The following is an 8934-nucleotide window of genomic DNA, read 5'->3' as shown; positions in this document are numbered from 1 at the left end:
GGATGCCTAATTAAACTTTGCCAGGATGACGGCCACCAGGGTCCACGCATTTTTGAAGGCAGCGGCTGCTCTCTACCCTCCCACTCCCTAAGGTAAAGCCACTTCACCCTATTCGTGTCTAAGTTTTTTGGGTGCAAAAAATTTTTTTCTTTCAGGTTACTTCTTTCAGGCATCACTAAGTGCTTCTCCACTCCTGTTTCTATCTTGGAAACTGGTTTTTTCTACACTTTTAGGGCTTCTGGGAAAGTTGAATTTTTTTTTGTCAGCCACATTCTTTGTCCCTGTGCCCGATACCGGTCAGTGTTGTGTACCCCCCTCCCCCACTGTTATGTTGCTACCCGCACTTGATCCAAACGCGTTCTGCATTTGCGCAACCTTCCTCCCACCCCCCACTTGCACCACTCCTCGCTTTCCCCCACTCTTGGGGCTCATGAGATACTCTCTCTCTCCCTGCCCCGTTACCCCCCACCCATTCAGCTACCCGCTCCTGTTGGCGAATGGCTCCCTCTCGTTTTTCCCCTCCAGGGGGCACCTCCTCAACGTAAACATGTCTGCTCCATTTCTGTGTTTCTCCCCCCAGAACCCCATGTTCCCTCAGTCCCCCTTTACTGTTGAGTACAGTTAAGGGGCAATTAACAGTTGGCCGACAAGAAACAAACTCACCGCCAGTATCAGAAGCCCTAAAAGTGTAGAAAATACCAGTTACCAAGGTAAAAACAGGCACGGAGCTAATACTTAGAATTACCAAAACAGCTCCTAAGGGCGAGTGATAAAACCGTGAAACTGCCGAAAACTGTAGGAATTAGCACTAATCTGTTGGGGCCTTATGATTAGATAAGACGAGGTAGGAGACACCAGTGAAGACTGACTGACGAGTGACGGCTGAAGCACCATCCCAGCTCGCCCGAGAGTATGGACAACACAATAAGAAACATATGAGCATCGGATTATGGGACAAAATAAGACATCGAACTCCATCACACGAACTAGAGGTCACAGAATCGAAGGCTATGACTTAGTTTGAACAGGATTTGATACTAAATGCGAGAATAAACATTACGATACTTATGTGTAGCAATATTGAGCAATTCTTGAGGGATCTGAATATGTCCACCCTGCAGATTTCAGGCAGTTGCTACCTACTTCGTTTTCTTTCTATCTGATTTTTTAATGTCTGGCTTCATTGTAGATAATAATTAAACACCTTTTGCATGATTATGATTAAATGTGTTGATAGAGGTCTGAATTTATTGGAAAACAACCCCCGCCACACTCCCCAAGCCTGTTGGCGATTCACTTTGAATATATAATAATGACAAGTTTTACAGCACACCACCACCTCATATGTTGCAATAGGTTACGCAAACGGAAAAAAGTAGTTACATGAATATACAGTTAACCCAAATCAAATACAGTAAAGACTGTAACGCCATAAATGAACGTCTCTGCCGATACGAAATGAATTTGCTACCTGTCAAGTCGCTACGTGACTACGGGAGGTGAACTTCGCTGGCAGGTGGACTTGGGTTAATTAAAGCCAGCTCTTTCTTTATAATTGGATTAATTAAGTCAGCTCTTTCTTTATATATTATTTAATATATAATATAATATAATATATGGAGGAATAAAACAAATATGAATCGCACAAGAAACCATATGTTGTCCCAAAGCAATGTTTACAATTTTGACAAACCTAAAGAGTTCTTTGAGTTTCCTAGAGTTCTAACTGAGAGAGAGAGAGAGAGAGAGAGAGAGAGAGAGAGAGAGAGAGAGAGAGAGAGAGAATCTAATAGCGTAACAGGTGGGCGTGGCAGTGTCTTTGAGCTGTCAATCCTGAAGCGGTTTATGAACGACTAAATTGGATAAGCTTTCTCTTACTTTCTGATTAAAGATACGCAGACAGGGTTGTATGAATGCAAGAGAGAGAGAGAGAGAGAGAGAATATCCCACACCTATCAATTAGCGTCCACAGAGAAATTGGTGCAAAAAAACCGACGCAATTTAAAAGTTGCATTTACCTGTTTTTGACGACCATGTTTGAAAAGCGTCATAACATTACGACAAAAAACCTTCATTTAATCCTTTTCAAAACTGTCCCGAACCTGAATTAATGGCCATACCTTTACATGAATTAACAAATAATAGGTGGGTATCACTGTCCACCGTCGCCCACCCTCCGTAACGTAATCAAATCACCTGTGACCACGGTTGTTCACCCTAATTTAAGAAGTGTGTCGCAAATTCGTGATGAATATTCAGCAGTTAATTAGTCTACCCATCCTGGTCACCTTAATTACAGATTATTAGATGAATTAAGTTACGAATTCGTGATACTGACTCAGCAAACACTCGGCCGTCGATTGCCAATGTTGTTCAAATTGAGAAACGGTAAATAAACTAATTTTTCGTTGATTTTCAGACATAAATGATGCAAGTGAAGGGCCGTGGCATCTCTGGCCTTGCTATCACATTACCATCAACTGCACTTTTTTTTTTTACTCTTGGGTAATAATGAGCTTAAACTGCACCCATCATACTTTTCAATTTAGGGATTCATAGCACAATAAATAGAGTTGGCTGCCTGCCACCTCACCTGAGATCGGAAAGGACTATCAGAGATCGTCTGTGTTGGTTTAAAGAGCCCATGTGTCCACACCAGGCCTCTTTCTCACTTGACCACCTTAGCCACACCACAGAGACGTTCAAGAACCTCAGATTTTTCACAGAAATTTCCTCCAAGAACACCAACCTTCGCGTTTGAGCCTTTCTCTGTCAGGGGAGGAATTGCTTTGGCCAATCACAGACCTCCACCGTACTCAACGTTTCTATCGCCCTCTTCCATTGGCTGAAAGCTTCGGTTTTGGGGCAAAGCGTCTTCGTAAACGATCTCCCATTGGCTGGCAGAATGAGAACCGATTTTCAGAAGGTATTTCTATGGGGACCATTCTCCATCGATATCTAACACACACACACACACACACACACACACACACATATATATATATATATATATATATATATATATATATATATATATATATAGAAAATAATCAACCTTACACAATCACGTGTGGGCAGAAATTAATTCTGACTCACATCGAGATCGAACCAGCGCCTTGCCTTTCAGTGAAAGACCTGGGTTCGATACTGATAATGATCAGAAAATATATATATATATATATATATATATATATATATATATATATATATATATATATATATATATATATATATATATATATATATATATATATATACATTATATATACATATATATATACCTATACATGAATATTTTATCAAAATGTAAGTATATGCATAATAAATTAGAGGTTAGTTGTGAATAAATCACTGCAGGAACGGAAAATAGAGTAGCAGAGAAAAGAGAGATTAAAAAAGTATTTAAACGTAATCTCAAATGCATCCCAAATATATTTACATGTGTATTTAAATTTACACGTATTAACACAGTTACAAACACACACACATGATTAAGGAATTAGTCTGGGCCTTTGGACTTGGCCTTATCAACCTTACCACGAATTGATAGAGAGAGAGAGAGAGAGAGAGAGAGAGAGAGCATGATGAACCTTACCACGAATTCAGAGAAAGAGAGAGAGAGAGAGAGAGAGAGAGAGAGAGAGAGAGAGAGAGAGAGAGAGTTATTAGGAGTTACAGCGATCAGAATGCCTCAAAGACTTATTAGTCCATCCGAGGAGACATCATGTGCTCACTTATCTCTAGGACCAGGCTTTACTATTCATTCAAAGCGTTCTAATGATCTCGTCTAGCTTCCTTTCAAACTCTTCTTCCACACTGTTTCTGTTGACAACTTCTAGTGGCAGTTTCTTCCATGTGTCACATATCTTGTATGTAAAGGAGTTCCAACAATGAGATGTGTTGTATCTTTTCAGTTCTAGTCTCCATCCATTATTTCTCGTCTGGTTTTCGTTTAATGTGAAGAGGTTACTGTCTACTTTTGTTATGCCTTTCAGTATTTTGAATGCTTCTGTGAGTTGTCCTCGCAATCGTCGTGTTTCTAAGCCATACACGTTCAGGCTCTCTAGCCGTCTTTGGTAACCTATTTGCCTGATGGATGGAATTAACTTGGTGGCTCTTGCTTGTATGTGCCCCTTCTAATCTATTTATGTCCTTTCTTAGTGTTGGTGACCAAAACTCTACTGTACATTCAAATGAGGTCTAACTATGGATGTGTAGAGCTTCAGCATCGTTTCCTTGTTTCTGTATTTGAACTGTCTCTTTATATATCCCACTATTTTCTGTGCCTTCTTTTCAGCTTTTTTGCAATTTGTGGATTTTAAGCCCTTGGTAATAATGACTCCAAGGTCATCTTCTTGTTCCACACTATTTATGTCATTCCCAAGCAGCATATAGTTGGTATGAGGGTTGTTTTTTCCTATTTGTAACACTTTATACTTATCCAAGTTAAAAGGCATTTGCCATCTTTTTGACCACTCTCCTATTTTCTTTGGATCATTTCTTAAACTTTCGACTGTATCTGGTTCTGTTGCATTTGCACCTAGTTTGGTGTCATCTGCAAATTTGGCTATCCTGCTAGTTAAGCCTACATCAGTGTCATTAATGCAAATCAAAAACAAGAGTGGGCCAAGGACAGAACCCTGAGGAACTCCTCTTGTCACATTGCCCATTCTGATTCTTCACCATTTATTACCACTCTCTGTTTTCTATTTGTTAGCCAGTCTTCGATACAGTCTGCTATTTCTCCAACAATTTCTAAAGTTCTAACTTTTGTCACTAGTTTCTTGTGTGGAACTTTGTCAAAAGCCTTTTGGAAATTTAAGTAGAGTATATCTATTGCTCTACTACTGTCGTAAATACCAAGCATGTTATGAAAAAACTCCAAGAGGTTTGATAGGCAGGATCTGTTTTGTCTGAAGCCGTGTTGACTGTTTAATAACAGGTTGTTTCTATCAATGTGAACCACAATTTGACCTGCGATTATGGACTCAAAAATCTTGCAAGGGACTGACGTTAGACAGATTGGTCTATCTATAATTTCCTGGCTCTTCTCTTGGACCTTTTTTGTAAACTGGGGCCACATTACATAGTGTTCATTCCTTTTGGTGCCTTTCGTTGTTCTGCAATTTTTCTGTAGAGTTTATGTAGGTGGGGAACTATCTCCTCTTTTAACGCTTTAATTTCTCTTGGATGAATCCCATCCTGGCCAGGAGAGAGAGAGAGAGAGAAGAGAGAGAGAGAGAGATGAGTGTGTAGAGAGAGAGAGAGAGAGAGAGATGTGTGCATGAGAGCGCCTGTGTGTATGTTCGTGTGTGCATGACCGTCTGTCGTATCAAGGGAACAGGTGGAGGAAGTTCACTTAGAGTCTTCAGGGCCCCATAGACGTTACGACCGCTGGATCCGGTCGTCTGAACCGGAACTTCCGGAAGTAAACCTCACTGTGTACAGCGTTCTCCTCCAACCAAAAGTGGGCGGAGTCCGTTGGCTCTCCGACCAGCTAGCAACCTGCCGTTTTTGCCAGGTTCGTGGCTTCCTTTTCAGTTCAGGTGGCCGGAGGTCTCCACGTCTATGGCGTGATCTCAAGATTGACTTCGGTTTCAACCAGACGCTGAAAGGGAAACATGGCGGCATATACACAATATATACATACATACATACATACATATATATATATATATATATATATATATATATATATATATATATATATATATATATATATGGTTGGAGAAGAGAAAGGAATGATCTCACGCTTATTTGTTTAATGAATTGAAACTACTTTACCCTGGTGACTGGTTTAATTACCCGAGAATGGACGAGCAGACCGACATGGAATTATTATAATTATATGGTCTCCTCTCTTCTAGAAATAATAAAAAAAAAAAACACTTGTACGGGACGACCACTGTCACTGAAGGAGAGGCTACTGGCCACACTTCGCTTCGGCGCCACAATCGCTCCTCTGGCCATATACTCCCAGAGACACGTAAAGCATTTATTCAAGTTAAGCAACACGAGTTCACAAAGGTAAAAAGTAACAATGTTGCATACACAACATCCTGCATAGTTTAGTGGTATATAGTCTAGCATACATATTACTGTGAGAGTACATCAGGACGACTTAACCAAATGGTGGAAAACAACTTCTGTTACTGTTTATATACCATTATATGTGTGACAATTCTTTGCTTTATGTTCTTTTTTCATCTATTTGTCTCATAGACTGGTAATAACAAGAAACTGTAGCGTGGTAGCTTAGACTAGACCTATGGCCTCAGACTATTCATTTGGTAAGATGTTATATCATTGAAACATTATTCTACTACTAACAATTTGAAAAAAATTAATATGATTTCTGAATGGTAAAAGTTACCGAATCGTTATGCCAAGGAGAAAAAAAATAGCCTTGTGCCTATTGATTAGGCAGCTGTTTTTATTGTTTTGTCCTTGTTTGAAGAATGATTGTTTTCCACATCGAACAGGAGTTGTTTTCTATGGTTTGATTAAGTTGTCCTGATATGCTCTCACAGTAATATTTCTAAAAGACGGAACTTGTTGACACAACCAGTACCTTACTGAGCCTTTTTAATGGTGGACAAGATCATTTTTATTAAATTAAAAATGCCATTGCGATGATGCGCCACAGTAATGTGTCAGACTTATGAGAAGACATGTTAGCGCAAAATTCGTATCTACTGCTAATAAGATATTAAACTGACAAGGAAAAAATTATAGGCGAATCAATTTCAGTATGCTTTGCCTGCCTGTGATATGTTATTCTGTTTCCACCTATTTAGTATGCGCGGTTTCTGGGCTTTTCACAACGGCTGCAAGGCTCAAAGTGCCCGCCAGCTGGAAGAACACCCAGCAACGTACAGCACAGTAGTACTGCAGTAGTATTCAAGTTAAGCCCTCCTGGGCCTCTGTCTGTAGGCTCATAGAGCAGGCGCTGACCGCCTGTTTCTTAGGCCGGTGGGGAGGGGGACAGGCTCCAATGTCCCTTGCAAGCACCTTGGTGTTTAGTGAGGGAAATGCATGATCAAAGTCTTGGCCTGTCGCTGGAAGTCAGAGCTGACCTGACACAGGGGAGGGGACACGCCTGGGAGTCATATATGAGGGAACCGCTTTTTGCTCTTGTGAAGCTTTCTAATACCCAGCTTTTCCAAATTCCATTTGTTCAAAAACTTCTAAGTCAATATCATCGGAATTAAATAGAATACTAAAACTTATTAGATATCTTTTCAAAAATTAAAATAATTTCCCAATCTTAGCTGAATTTAACATAACAATTCTACATATACTGAAAAATCAATCAAATACACATGGCTTGTGATCGTAGTTCTTCAAGAATATCTAGGACCATTTTTCTCTGTCATTTATATGTTTGGGGTGCTAAACTCTAAAGTTTAGCGCTTGTAATGATAGAAAGTACTCCATCCCAGTAATATTGGTTAATCCCCGTACACACTATGTTCCATCATGTATCAGCCACGTGATGCAGTATTGGTGTTGAATAAAATTACTAGCGGCCAAACTGTACTGCAACACTGCTCACTTGTTCTCGCCCGATAGATGTGGTGAAAATAAATGGCCGATGAGGTTCTCCACAAGATACGAATAGCATCAGATTCTCATTTCTCTTAAATGACTAGACAATAATAACATCCCACTACTCTGCACAGTGTGAAAGTCATAAAACAGCCGTGGTATATATAGGGTTTGTAACCCCACATCGTGTCTTTCTATGCATCTTCCTGGTTTAAATGTATATTAATGTGGTGCAGAAGATAGTGAATGTATGATAGCTGATGGGTTTAAGAAGGGAAGCTGCCTGGTTTGGCACTGAGTGAGATAGCGGTGAAAAAGGGCATTTTGTGCGGGAGTGGTAAGGTTAAAGTGTCAGTGTGTTGAGGATAGCTGAAAGTGTACAGCTTGGCAAGTTGTATTGATTGTGGAATCAATGAAACTCTGGGAAGGGATTAAGAGTACATATGTGTTAGTATGAAGATTGTATGGGGTAAGATTGAGCCTGGCAAAAGGGAAAGTTCTGACAGAGAATGTGTGTGGGCCAGGATTGAAAGGGAATTAGAGTACAAGAGTTTCCTGAGCTTGAATCTGTGCATGGCAGGTTTTTAGAGCATGCCAGTGCACAAATAGGTAAATGAGAAAGAGATGGCATATTGGGAAGGTAGAGCTCTTGGGGTACATGAGATAAAAGCCTGTAGAAATATGTTCGGAAAGGGAATTTACAAAATATAGCCTACTTTTGAGAGAGAAAATGAGCTTCCTTACTACCTTTTTTTTATTTTTCAAGATAAAGTCAGTCGGTAGTGAGTGACTTTAGGTTTAGGAAGAGGGAATAAGAATGGTGAAAAGAGGAAATGAGAAACTTAGTGGAAAAAGAAATTGCAAGACAGATTGCAAGACTGCGCAGGAATACAGGAGGATAGATCAGGTCCTCAGGAGGAAGGTGAGAGAAAGAAAGGGAAGTCTCATAAGGAAAATTAGAGGAAAGGGAGTAAGGACTTCAGCAGGAAAAATAACTTCTGAAAGAAAGTAAATGCAGATAAGGTTAATGAGCAAATGGATCTCAGAATAAGGGTGTGTTCACACCAAATGCATCGCGTCGAGTCGAGTCCAGCATAACAGAAACGCTTCGAGCAATTTCAACCGAACTTGGTGCAAACACGACTTCCTCTCTTGTGGAGAAGAACACTCAGGGGTAAGACATCAGTGGCACCAAGGGCGGGGGTTTGGGGGAGAGAGAGAGAGAGTGACAGGAGAGGCAGCGAGAGAGTGAGTAGAGGGGGTGTTAGGGAGAAGAAAGAGGGAAAGCGTGAGGAAGGGTTGGGGATAGAGAGAGAGACAGAGGAAGAGGAAGTGAGAGAGTAGAGGGGGTGTTAGGGAGGAGAGAGTAGAGAGGGATGTTAGAGA

This window comes from Macrobrachium rosenbergii, chromosome 36 (assembly GCF_040412425.1).
Source record: "Macrobrachium rosenbergii isolate ZJJX-2024 chromosome 36, ASM4041242v1, whole genome shotgun sequence".
Taxonomy (NCBI): Eukaryota; Metazoa; Arthropoda; class Malacostraca; order Decapoda; family Palaemonidae; genus Macrobrachium; species Macrobrachium rosenbergii.
The sequence above is the reverse complement of the archived record's forward strand: the minus strand, read 5'-3'. Positions refer to the sequence as shown.